This window comes from Dromiciops gliroides, chromosome 5 (assembly GCF_019393635.1).
Source record: "Dromiciops gliroides isolate mDroGli1 chromosome 5, mDroGli1.pri, whole genome shotgun sequence".
Classification (NCBI taxonomy): Eukaryota; Metazoa; Chordata; class Mammalia; order Microbiotheria; family Microbiotheriidae; genus Dromiciops; species Dromiciops gliroides.
This window is the reverse complement of record NC_057865.1, coordinates 279,846,447-279,858,720: the sequence shown is the minus strand read 5'-3', so window position 1 is coordinate 279,858,720 and position 12,274 is coordinate 279,846,447. Positions and strand designations below refer to the sequence as shown.

The following is a 12,274-nucleotide window of genomic DNA, read 5'->3' as shown; positions in this document are numbered from 1 at the left end:
TATTCATGTCCTTCCATAAACTCTCAACAGAGGACTGACCCAAGCAATGGGAGGCCTAGGGCTGGGTCTTTTAATATTCTGTAGGTGCCAGTGCAGCAGAGAGTGAGACATACAGCTTCCCTGGGGAAGGCTCCTTCAAAGCAGGAGCTGTTTGTTTGTTTTTGCCCTTGGATCCCCAGGGTTTAACTCACTGTGGTTGCATAGTATAGCAAATGTTTGTTGAATTGAGTTAAGTGGAATGGAGCAAGAGACTACTTCCTTTTTACATCATACATTTCTGCGCTGACATATTTCATGCTGCCTCATGCCCAAGAGGCATTGTTGGGGATATGTGCCCACTTGTACCCACTGGTCATCTTTCTATTGCATTGGTTCACTTCTAATTCTGATTTTCCAGAATTTGTGATATCCCATGGTTATCCCATGTGAAATTGCCAAGGAGATTATGCCTATCGATAATATATTAATATGTCAGGGATAAGGGTGAAGCCTTTCAGAGCCCTGTTGAGTTTCCAGAAGGCCATTTAGCCTACTCTCCCTCTCCTATCCAAAACTTTAGAAATAATACTCATCATTTAGGAATTGGAAAAAGTGATGACAATAGGGATCAGGGCAGGACCCATAATTTTACTGGTGCAAGGAGTTCCCAGTGAAGACTCTCCATACCATCGCTTAAATTCATACTAAAGTGTAAATGATTGCTATAAAAGCTTTCCAGTGGGCAGATTTTATAAATGATGAGAACATTAGCTACCTAAAGCTGAAGGTGGGCATACTGGCCAGAATGGATTATTAAATTTTCAGTGTGAGCATTTATATCTCAGGAATAGGCAACTGCTACAAACCAGGGGTTGATTTATTACCTTGCTGATTGTCTAGACTTAAGAAAGAGATAGAGAAAATGTTAGTAATTCAGGTTAAACTGCATGTGTCAGGCATACATTTTCCCCCTAGAGGGCCAGGTGTTAAAACCTTTACCAGCACTCCATTGACTTTGTACGCCCAAGAAGGGCCAAGAAGTGGGGTCTGGAACTCCTGGCTGCCTCCATCACAGTTTTTACTGAGGGATCACTCTAATTCCTTCTAAAAAGAACTTCAGTTAACTGAAAGGAGTTTTATATTTTGAATAAAAATAGCTCAAGACCACAACCCCTTGAACCAATGGAATATGAGAATCAATGCTGAGGGTATAAATTGAAGTCAAAGAGCCTTTCTTAAAATGGAAGTGTGCTTTATAATGTGAGGTAGGAAGTAAAAAGTATTATTACATCCATTGCCCATATAGGGAGACTGAGGCTTAAATTTCATGACTTGAACGAGGTCACAGTTAGTGATGGGCACATAGTATATGTGAAATGAATGTTAATTGACTGATAATGTTTCACTGATTAACTATCTCTAACTCAATTAAAGCTAAAAGTTACTGGCTCATGGCTCTAGATCTGGAAGGGATCTCAGGGACAATCTACTCTAATCCCCTCCCTTTACAGATGAGAAAACAGGTTGAAGGAGAGGAAATGACTTATCCATGGTTCCTTTCTCTGAGCTTCCATTCATAAGATCCTTCATCTAAAGTTGCAAGCAACCTCAGAGGCCATCTAGTCCAACCTCCCCTTATTTGACAGAAGGGGAAACTGAGGCCCAAGAAGGTCAAATGACCTAGGACCATGTATTTATATCAGGGAAGGACGTTAGAGGCCATCAGATTCAACCCTCTCACTTTACAGATGGGGAAACTGAGGCCCGTGACACTTAGATGATTTGCCCAACATAAGAGCAAAAGCCAACCAAACCTTATACTTCTCAGTATTCCAAATAGCATCTACCACAATGCAAATCAGGGGAAGATCCCCCATAAAGTATGTATTAGTCACAATCTCTAGCAATGGAGAGGGTATCCCCATTTATTGAAATCATAGAACCATTGGAGAGTTAAAGTATGTGCAAAGCCCAGTACAGTATTTGCTACTGGAGAAAATGTGCAAATGAGTAAGGGTTACTGCCCAAATGGAAGCTACACTTGGAGTCAGAAAGATCTGAATTTGAATCCTGCCACAGATACTTACTAGCTATGTCACCCTAGGCAAATCTCTCTGAACTTGTTTGTTCAGCTGTGAAATGGGGGAGGAGGCAGTGAACTAGATGGACTTTGACGTCCTTTCCAGTTCTAATCCTGTGATCCATTGATCCTACATACTTAAAGCAGAATTCTCTCCCAGAGTTCTTTTTTTTTTTCTTTCTTTTTTTTTTGTAGGTCAATTGTGGTTAAGTGACTCACCCAAGGTCACACAGCTAGTAAGTCTCAAGTGTCTGAGGCCTGATTTGAACTCAGGTCTTCCTGAATCCAGGGCCAGTGCTCTATCCACTGCGCCACCTAGCTGCCCCTCTCCCAGAGTTCTATGCCAATTTCTCATCATGGAGAGTATGTAAGCCTGGTCCTAAAAGGCTATCCTCAAATATAAGCTCAGACCACCTTTACCAAGCTGGAAGTACTTCAGCTACAGTCATGGTAACAGACTATCTAAGCTTCCTGGAGTCCAAGAGAACTAAGTATGAAAATGATCATCCCCATGAGGCTGGATATTTGGTGAAGATGAATTCTTTGGCCAAAGCCACTCACAAAACAAAGACAAATACAAAATATCCCTTAGTCCTGTGTTTCTTCAGTAATGATGGCAAATCATTTGAAAGTGGGAGTAGAGGATGCTAAGATATGGATAGTTTCGAGACTATTATAATCATTATCTGAACCACTGATGCTGTAAATGTGAAGTTCTTGTGCAGAGACCAACAAGGGGAAAATCAACTGGAGAAAATGAATCTTACTAACCTTGAAATCCTTGCTACAAATGACACTGGAGGACCCTAAGAAGTTTCAGCTAAATGGAAGGATGGTTCAATAAAAGATTTGGCAGTGTTGGTTTTATTGTGCATCCAAATAGAACAAGAAGCAGCATTTCACTGGAGGCTGATCAGCTCAAATTGCAGAGCTCACAACAGGCATTTGCTAAAACAAACAAATAAGAGCAAAACAAACCTACCATGAAGATAAACTGCAGCCTAAGCACCAACATCTATTACAAAGAATGGGGTGGTAGAAAGAAGTGTAAACATTAAATCAACATGTATGGGGGCAGCTAGGTGGCGCAGTGGATAGAGCACTGGCCCTGGAGTCAGGAGGACCTGAGTTCAAGTCCGGCCTCAGACACTTGACTCTTACTAGCTGTGTGACCCTGGGCAAGTCACTTAACCCTCATTGCCCTGTAAAACAAAACCAAAACAAAAAGAAGAAAGTCAGAAGGTACTGGGCATGGTAGTCACCAAATAACTTCACAAGAAGGAAAGTTGATTATATTTTAGGAGATACAAAATGACTAGTCGTTGATGGCCAAATCAGCAATCTGCATATAGTGAGCTGCACTAAACTACTTATTAAAGAAAAAGAAATGCTTGGGGCAGCTTAGGTGGCACAGTGGATAGAGCACTGGCCCTGGATTCAGGAGGACCTGAGTTCAAATCCAGTCTCAGACACTTACTAGCTGTGTGATCCTGGGCAAGTCACTTAACCCCAATTGCCTCACAAAAAAGAAAAAGAAATGCCAAATTAAAAGAAAGAACACAACTAACAAAATATAGTCTGCAGTTGGATCAACCTTAACCTGACCATTTAAATAAGATGTTGATTCTGATACATAGGAAATGGATAAAACAACAGACACTGACAATACTACCATTTCCTAGACTATAAATCAATTCTTATAACTGGAAACCAAAAGAAATTAGAAATCATCTTAGCCAATAACTAGTTGACCTCCTTCCCATATTGAGAGGCATGGCAGCCAAAAGCTACATCAAATAGGAGGATTAAATTATTTGCAAAATCTTATGGAGAAAGAATGTGACTAGCATTGTCTCTGGGCTTTAAACCAGAAGAAAAATAAATAGCAGATCTCACTCCTCAACTGATGGGTACTCTAGTGGAAGCCCTATTAATAGTAGCGACAACAAAAGCTGAAGGTGGGGAGCACCATAGATATAGTAACACTCAGTGGGGGAGCAGCCCCCCCAAAGACCAATTCCAAGGCTCCCTCAAAAGCAGCATGATGAGATTATTAGGAGATATTAACAGCCCTGCATTGTCAGAGGTGTAAATTGTTTCTCCATGTTATTTGCCCTGGACTCATGTATATCTCCAATATGTAATGCCTATGCATCTTTACTCCTCTCACAGATGGCATGTGAATCTGTGGGAGAGAGTTCCCCAAGTTTATGGAAGAAACTTTTTTGTATTATACTAACCCATTAAATGGCCTTACTTTGAGCTACTAGCATCCTCTGTTAAAAAGGGACATGCCAGTGGGAATTCGTGAATTATTGTTTTGAGTGGATGAAGCCCCACAAAGTGCCTTTAACATAGAGTAGTTTCCTGAGGACCCACATACAAAAGGGTGTACCAGGGCAGCTAGGTGGCACAGTAGATAGAGCACCAGCCCTGGATTCAGAAGGACCTGAGTTCAAATCCGGCCTCAGACACTTAACAATTACTAGCTGTGTGATCCTGGGCAAGTCACTTAACCCCAATTGCCTCACACAAAAAACCAAACCAAAACAAAACAAAAAACAAAAGGGTGTAACCCACATACTGAAAAATCGTGAAAAATATCTCTCTATATTTCTTCCACTCCCTGACATAAGCCCTCTCTCCACATTCACTTTCTTTCTCTCCACACCAGTCCCTGTCCCTCTCTTTTCTTTTCCCCTTCCCTTTTCCTGCTCTTCCTATATTTTTGCATCTGTAGTTTGTTCCCCCCACCATTTTATGTGTCTGTCTATTTTACTCTGTGTCTCTGACTCTGTGTGTGTCTCTCTTTCTAACACACAGACACAGACGCACACACACATACTTTCACAGAGTAATGTAAGCCACATGCAAATGCAAATAGGATCAGAAAATGTCCAGGAAAGATTCATCACCACACTGGGAGAATCTAAGCAATGTAACCAAACCTCTAGAAAATGTTTCTAAAGCAATAAGTCCATGTCAGATTCCAGTGCAACTCAACCAAGAGCCTGAGATTTTTTCCCCCTCCTTTTCATGTTTCAACTGCATGTGCAAAGTCCCAGGGAGATTCTCTGTTTTCTCCTTTATTTTATTTTATTTTAGCCATTGCTGTCAAATCCTCTTTATCATGTCCTTTTAACACTCAGCCTGGTCTCATGTCTCCATAGAGTAAAAACTAATGACCTGTAGTTCAGTCTTGGCAGGCTTTAGCCACAGCCATGCTCTGTTTGGAGCAGAGGAGAGCCTTGGAACCTATAGTTGGGTGAGTCACCCAATGCTGCCTCCAGGGCTTCATGGGTCTTTAAATACCATCACTGTGATCAGTGCTTTCTACAGGATTATTAATACACTAGAGCCTTGAGATAAACAGATCCCATTGAGCAGATCTTAGTACAAAGCAGCTGGGGAGCTGGGCCACATCCAGTGGGGGCTGATCACTGGAAAGACCTAATGGACCTCATTCTAATACAGTTTTACCCATAGCATGGTCTCCCTACTTGGACCCCAAAGAGATTAGGGAAGGCTATGGAAGGTTTTATTCAGGAGTCCATGTCACTCTGAGTTTCTTTCATGGAATTAAAAGAGACACAGAAAGAGTGAGACAGAGACAGAAAAGCAAAGAAAGAGACACAGAGAGACAGAGAGACAGAGAGAGAGAGAGAGAGAGAGAGAGAGAGAGAGAGAGAGAGAGAGAGAGAGAGAGAGAGAGAGGAGCAGGAGGACAAGATATTTAGCAACTGGATATATTTGATTCTGAAGGGTCTTGATATCAAATTCCTAAGGAAAGCAAGCAATTTAGGCCAAAAGTTCATCACAAGGGGGAAAAAAAAAACTATTTTCAAATTTTACTGGGTTTGAATCTTGCTTCTTCCACTTACTACTTATGTGACCTTGAACAAGTCACCCTCTCTGGGACTCAGCTCCCTCATTCATATGAGAAGGTTAGGCCAGAAGATCTAGAAGATTCCTTCTAGCTTTAATTCTCTGATCCTAAGAAGGGAAAGGAAGCAGCATTCAATAATGCCTCCTATGTGCCAGGCATTTTACAAATATTATCTCATTTGATCATCACCACAACCCTGGGAGGTAGGTCCTGTTATTATTCTCATTTTACAGATGAGGAAACTGAGGCAGACAAAGATGACTTGCTCAGGGTCACACAGCTAAGAAATATGTAAGGTTAGATTTGAATTCCAGTCTTCCTGACTCCAGGCTGAGCACTGTGTCACCTGGCATTTCCTTTCCCCTTACAGATAGAGAGCATCAGCTCTGGATTTAAAGGACCTAAATCTAACTCCTCCCTTGACACTTACAGCATTTGTGACCTAGGGTAAGTTATTGAACCTCCCTGAAACTCACTTTTCTCATGTGTAAAATGAAAAGATTGAAGTGGATGGCATCTGGGGTCTTTTCCATCTCCACTATGGTCCCCTGAAGTGTCTTGATAGAAATATAACAGTCACTTCTCACTTATTTGGCATCAGAAATCTAAATCATTCTGAGTGAAGCTAGGTGGTGCAGTGGATAGAACACCAGGCCTGTAGTCAGGAGGACCCGAGTTCAAATCTGGACTCAGACCCATATTAGCTTTGTGACCTTGGACAAGTCACTTAACCCTGTCTGCCTCAGTTTCCTTATCTGTAAAATGAGCTAGAGAAGGCAATGGCAAAATGCTCCAGTATCTCTGCCAAGAAAACCCCAAATGGGGTCAAAAAGAGTTAACAAGAACAAAATAATTCTGAACAACTATCTACCAAGAAAAAAAACTGATGAGGTTGGGATGGGAGAGACAGAAGAGCAGAAAAACAGAGAAGAGTTAAAGACAAGTTGGGATTGGTCAAGCTTGTGTCCAGAAGGAAGCAGTCCTCTCATTGGCTGGAGACATTTAGAGCAGACAGGCAGTGAAACACTTTTGTTCAGCCAAGGAGAAGCCAGAGATCAAGGAATCTGACAAGTAACAAAAAGAAAGATAAAGAGTAGAAAAGTCAGGAAAGACCAGGAGGAGAAAGATAACAGAGAACAGAGATGAGGATATGGAAGGAAGAAAAGGAAACCCAAAGTCTCATGACACAACAGTGTGTCTTTTCCTATGGAGCCCTTCAAGTTTGAAGGCAAGGTCCTGGGTTCAAAACTTGCCTCTGTTCTTTAATCACTGTCTGACCTTGGACAAAATCACCTTGCTGGGCATGAGTTTCATTATTTGTAGGTAAAACAGTGGACTTGGAGGAAATGACCTGTGATCATAGGATCATATATTTAGAGGTAGAAAGGATTCGAGGCAGTCCAAATCCATCCTTTTAAATACCAGAAAACCAAGTCACCTGAAAGTAAAAAGACTTGTCCAAGGTCACGCAAACAGGAAGTGATAAAGACAGGATTCAAACTCAGGGCTCAAGGCTGTTGCTCTTTCCACTAGATTACACTACCTTCTTTAATGATCCCTTGCAGCTTATTTCAGGATTGTTGGATGTATTATAGAGCCAAGAAACATAAGAAATGGAAATTAGAAAAGCATATTTGGGACTTTTAAGGTGAGGACCAGCCATGCCCTCCGCATATCATAGGGCATTTTGAAGCACATCACTATTATTATTATTTTTTTAGTTCATGTCACCATATTGGGGTTATCACCACTGGCACTTTAGAGACATGAAGGCAGCAACTCCAGCCAACGTGGCCATCAGCTCATCTGTCATTCAGAAGCTGCCTATCAACAGCAGATGAAACAGAGAGAGCTCTGGGGTCAGGGGGTAAGGTCACTAAGACCTTCTGCAAGGGCTGTGAATGGACACATTGAAAGGGGAAGAGCAAGAGAGCTGGGGGAGGAGGCATCATGGCAAGTGAGTAGCAAGGGAAGCTTCCCATTCCAGTCTCTGTTTTTGCTCCCTTGTACTTCGTGTGTCCCTGGGACAACTGTTTATTGAGCTTTGAGACAAACTGAATGACATCTCAGACCTAGAATATACCGAGCAGCTGCAACCTCATGGCTCTGGGTGACAAAGTCAGAAACAGCTATGTCCACAATCACAAGAATTTGGCCTCAGATACTGTCTGGCTGTGTGGCCTTGGGCAAGTCACTTAACCTCTGTTTGCCTCAGTTCTCTCAACTGTAAAATGAGGATAATAATGGTAATAGTAATAATAACAATGAGGTTTGCTGTGAGGATCATATAACATAATATTTGTAAAGCCCTTTGGAACCTTTGAAGTACTATGTGAAGACTTACTATTATCTATCATCATCATTATTATATTCTGAATTAAATAAAAACTACTGAACACTGTGGTGCTAAATAGACAATTTGGTCGCCTCAACTGCATTCCCTATGCTGGCTATTCAATTCAATTCACCAAGCATCTGCTGTGTCTACTATGTATCATTCTCTAGGTACTTAATATGCTGGAAATATAAAGATAATGATGATGGCGGCAGGAGTCCCAATCCTCAAGAAGCTTCAATTCTATTTATCATTATCAAAATGCCCTGAGCATCAAATGGGAACCAGTCCAAAGATAAGTGGTGCCTCTCTCTCTGGCCCAAAATTAATGGAAAAGGCCAAAAGATTTTTTTTTCTGTTCAAATGCAGTCCACGGAGGGAGCCCCATCTCTTTTTTGAAGGTTGGCTTTGACCTTTAGTGGTTTATCATGCATATAGTCATTCCTTGTGGGAAATGGTCAGCAGACCATGAGACTGCCAAGAAATTCCATGGCTTCCCCCCGCCCCCCCCCCCGCCCCCCCCCCCCCCCCGCCGAATCATTTCTGAGCACAGTTGCCCCACTGAACAGTTTTCCAGTATTCTTGCATATGACACATTCCAGAAAACTTTTTTTCAAAATTAATTAAAATTTTTTAAAGTGGGATTTTTTAAATTAAAAGATAAAAATTCTACTTACTTGAATACTTCCCATTTTCCCCTTAGCAAACATTTATTGAATATGGAGTAGAGAATGCAAATTCTTTGAATAGAATGGAAGCACTTTGATGTCAGGGTTTGGTTCACATTTTTTCTGTCTCCAGTCCTAGCATAGTGACTGGACACAGTAATAAATGCTTGTTGAGTGAATAGCTTGATTATGGTCCTAGATTTTTCCATAGAAGAGTGACCAGTGACCAAAAGAGAAGCTAATGTCAATCTATCAAGAAATGTATTGAGCATATATTCATTTCTGTTTAATAAGTATCCATTAAACACCTATGCTATGCAAGGTGCTATTCTCAACACTGGCAATACCAAGGATAAGGATAGGTGATGGGGAATGCACATGTAATTTCATTGGCGCAAGGAGTTCCTAGAGGAGAAAACTCCCTTTTTCAGCACAAGTAGGTACCATCTCTGCAACTTAGAACGTTACCCTCAAAAGACAAAATAGCCCCCTCCCATGTCCATCAATCAATCCACCAGCACTTATTCAGCATCTGCTGTGTTAGATACTAATACATTCAACCCAATAAATGGTTATTAAGTGCCTATGATGGCATTAAGCATTGGTGATACAATTTAAAAGACAGTCCCTACCCTCAACGAGCTTACAATCTAAAGAGGGAGTTGGTATTCAGTAGTTTTTCCCATCCTGTCCAACTCTTCATGACCCCATTTGGGATTTTCTTGGCAGAGATATTGGAACAGTTCACCATTTCTTTCTGTAGCTCATTTTACACATGAGGAAACTGAGGCAAACAGGGTTATGAGACTTGCCAAGGGTCACACAGCTAGTGTGTATCTTTGGGGAAAGACAGCATACAAAAGGAGACAAGAAAGTGGGGGGAGGAGGGATGAGATAGCAGGGGGTTCCCAGTGGGGGTAGGGGTGGGGGGGGAGAGAAGGTGGGAGGGCCATCTTGTTCTGATGAAGCCAGGTGATCTGAGAGTCCAGGAAGGCATTGGGAGGAATTTGGCAATCCAGCCTCCAGCCCTCCATTCAGAAGGAAAAGGATACCAAGGGAGAGGGAAGCAAGACAAATGTTATCCTGGGGTCAATGAACATTCTAAACAATATTTTGGAGAAATGGGTTTTTTTTGTACTCCCGTGTGTTTTATTTTATACATTTTGAAACCTGATTCCTAGAAAGGATTGGGTGCCTTCAGCGGACTGGCTGCTAAAGGGGGATAGGAAACCAAAACAAACCTAAGAACTAAAGGCAGAAACCCTTTCCTGGTTTAGCACAGAGTCTGGCATACAACAAGTGCATAGGAAATACTTTCGGATCAATAGATTGATTGAGAGAGTTGAGTCCTGATAGTACCCAGCATAAAATCCTCCAGAAAGCTGGTGAATGGGGGACATTGGAAAGATTGGTGGATTTGGAATCAAAGGTTACCTGTCTGATAACAGGCAAATCACTTGCTCTTTCTTATTTTTGTTTCAGTTTCCGCCTTAAAATGGAGGGATTGATGGAATGACCTCTAAAGTCCCCTCTAGCTGTAAATCTAGGAAGGAGCTTTCTAGCCCAAGCCTTCCTGAGACCAAACAAGACCTACATGCTCTGGAATGCATATTCATCAATTCTCTCTGCTCCTTATTTTGATTTTAAGCCTGCTTTATCAAGCAAGCCAGAACGCAAGCCGTTTGACCCTGAAGTTGCTGCCATCCAGCCCTATCAAGACCAGGTCTTCCAACCCACTTATTTTGTGTCTGAAAGTCTGGAAGATGCCAAGGACAAGCTCCGGTGAGTAGAGGCTTTTGGGTGGGCCAGAAGTAGGTTTGTAGGACACACCAGGGAGTTAGGGTCAGAGTAGAAGAACATAGAGAGTCAATGTACTGAGCCATTCTCCCCCAAAGGGTAGTAACCCAATGGAGTGAGAAGGCCAGATATTACTTATACAGTCATGATTAGGCCCAGGTCCACTGTATTTCCTGATGATCAGAGTTGACATTTATGCAGAGATTTAAACTTTATATGATACCCCATAACCCTGGAAGTGGGTATTATAGGTATCACCACCACCACCACCACCACCATCATCTCCATTTTACAGTTGAGAAAATTAAAAGTTCCAGTTAAGTGATTTGTCCAAGGTTACACCACCATTAAGTGTCAGAAACAGGATTTAAATTCATTTTTCCTGACTCTAGCTCCACTAGTCTTTGCCCTGCAAAAGCCACATGGAGCAGTGGAGGGAGCCCTGTAATTGGAGTCAGGAAGACCTGAGTACATATCCAGCCTCAGACACTTCCTAACTGTATGACCCCGGGCAAAACACTTAACCTCTGTCTGCCTCAGTTTCTTCAACTATAAAATATACATAAAAATAGTACCTACTTCTCAGGATTATTATATGAGATAATATTTGTATAAGCACTTTAGCACTGTGCCTGACACATAGTATACATTTAGTAAAAGCTTGTTTCCTTCTTTCGAATATCATATGCAGATGGACCTATGATTTTCTGTGTTTTCAGTCTCTGTTTGCCCATGGTGGTGGTGGTGGGGGCGACCTTGTGCTTCCCTTTTTTTTTTTTTTCCTGGTAGGAAATATGTTCGGAAGATCCAGAAACCATTCTTGGTCCACTATGATCCTTTCACTTGCTGTGTAAACATTCTCGACTCAGTCCAGCAAGTCAAGATGGCACTCCACCAAGTGAAAGCAGACCTGGAACATCTTTGTCATGCCTTGGAGAGAGTGGCTTAAGCTCTCACTGGAACCCCACCCAGTCTAACACAGTCCTGTTCATTACTTAGGTGGCTCCCTCTGGGATTTTCCTGAGGGCCAAGTCTAAGTGTTTAGAAGATAGTTTGATAGCTGTGTGACCCTAGGCAAGTCACTTAACCCCAATTGCCTCACCAAAAAAAAAAAAAAAAAGAAGATAGTTTGAAAAGTCAAAAGGTGTATTCGCATAACCCCCTGTTCAAGTCTCAGGCTGTTTTCAAGGCAAAGGATGTGTTATGTTTAATTGTATTTGTTCTTTGAGTTTCAAGCTAGTGGTGTCAAACTCAAATAGAAACTGGGGTCTTGGAGTCAGGAAGACGAGTTCAAATCCAATGTCACATACATACATGCCATGGGACCTTAGGCAAGGCACTTAACTGCTGTCTGCCTCATTTTATTCAACTGTAAAATGGGATAATAATATCATCTACCTACCAGGGTTGTTGTGAGGATCAAATAAGCTAATGTTTCTAAAGTGCTTAGTACAGTACCTTGTACATAATAGATACTGCTTCTTTCTCTCCTTCCTTCTTTCCTTCCTTCTTTTCCTCTTTTATTCCTT

General features: G+C 41.7%; 1 pseudogene; it reads left to right on the top strand.

Moving 5' to 3' along the window:
* The window catches only part of LOC122729410, a 53,182-nt pseudogene extending 41,488 nt beyond the window's left edge, over window positions 1-11,694 (top strand).
* The last annotated feature ends 580 nt before the right edge of the window (window positions 11,695-12,274 follow it).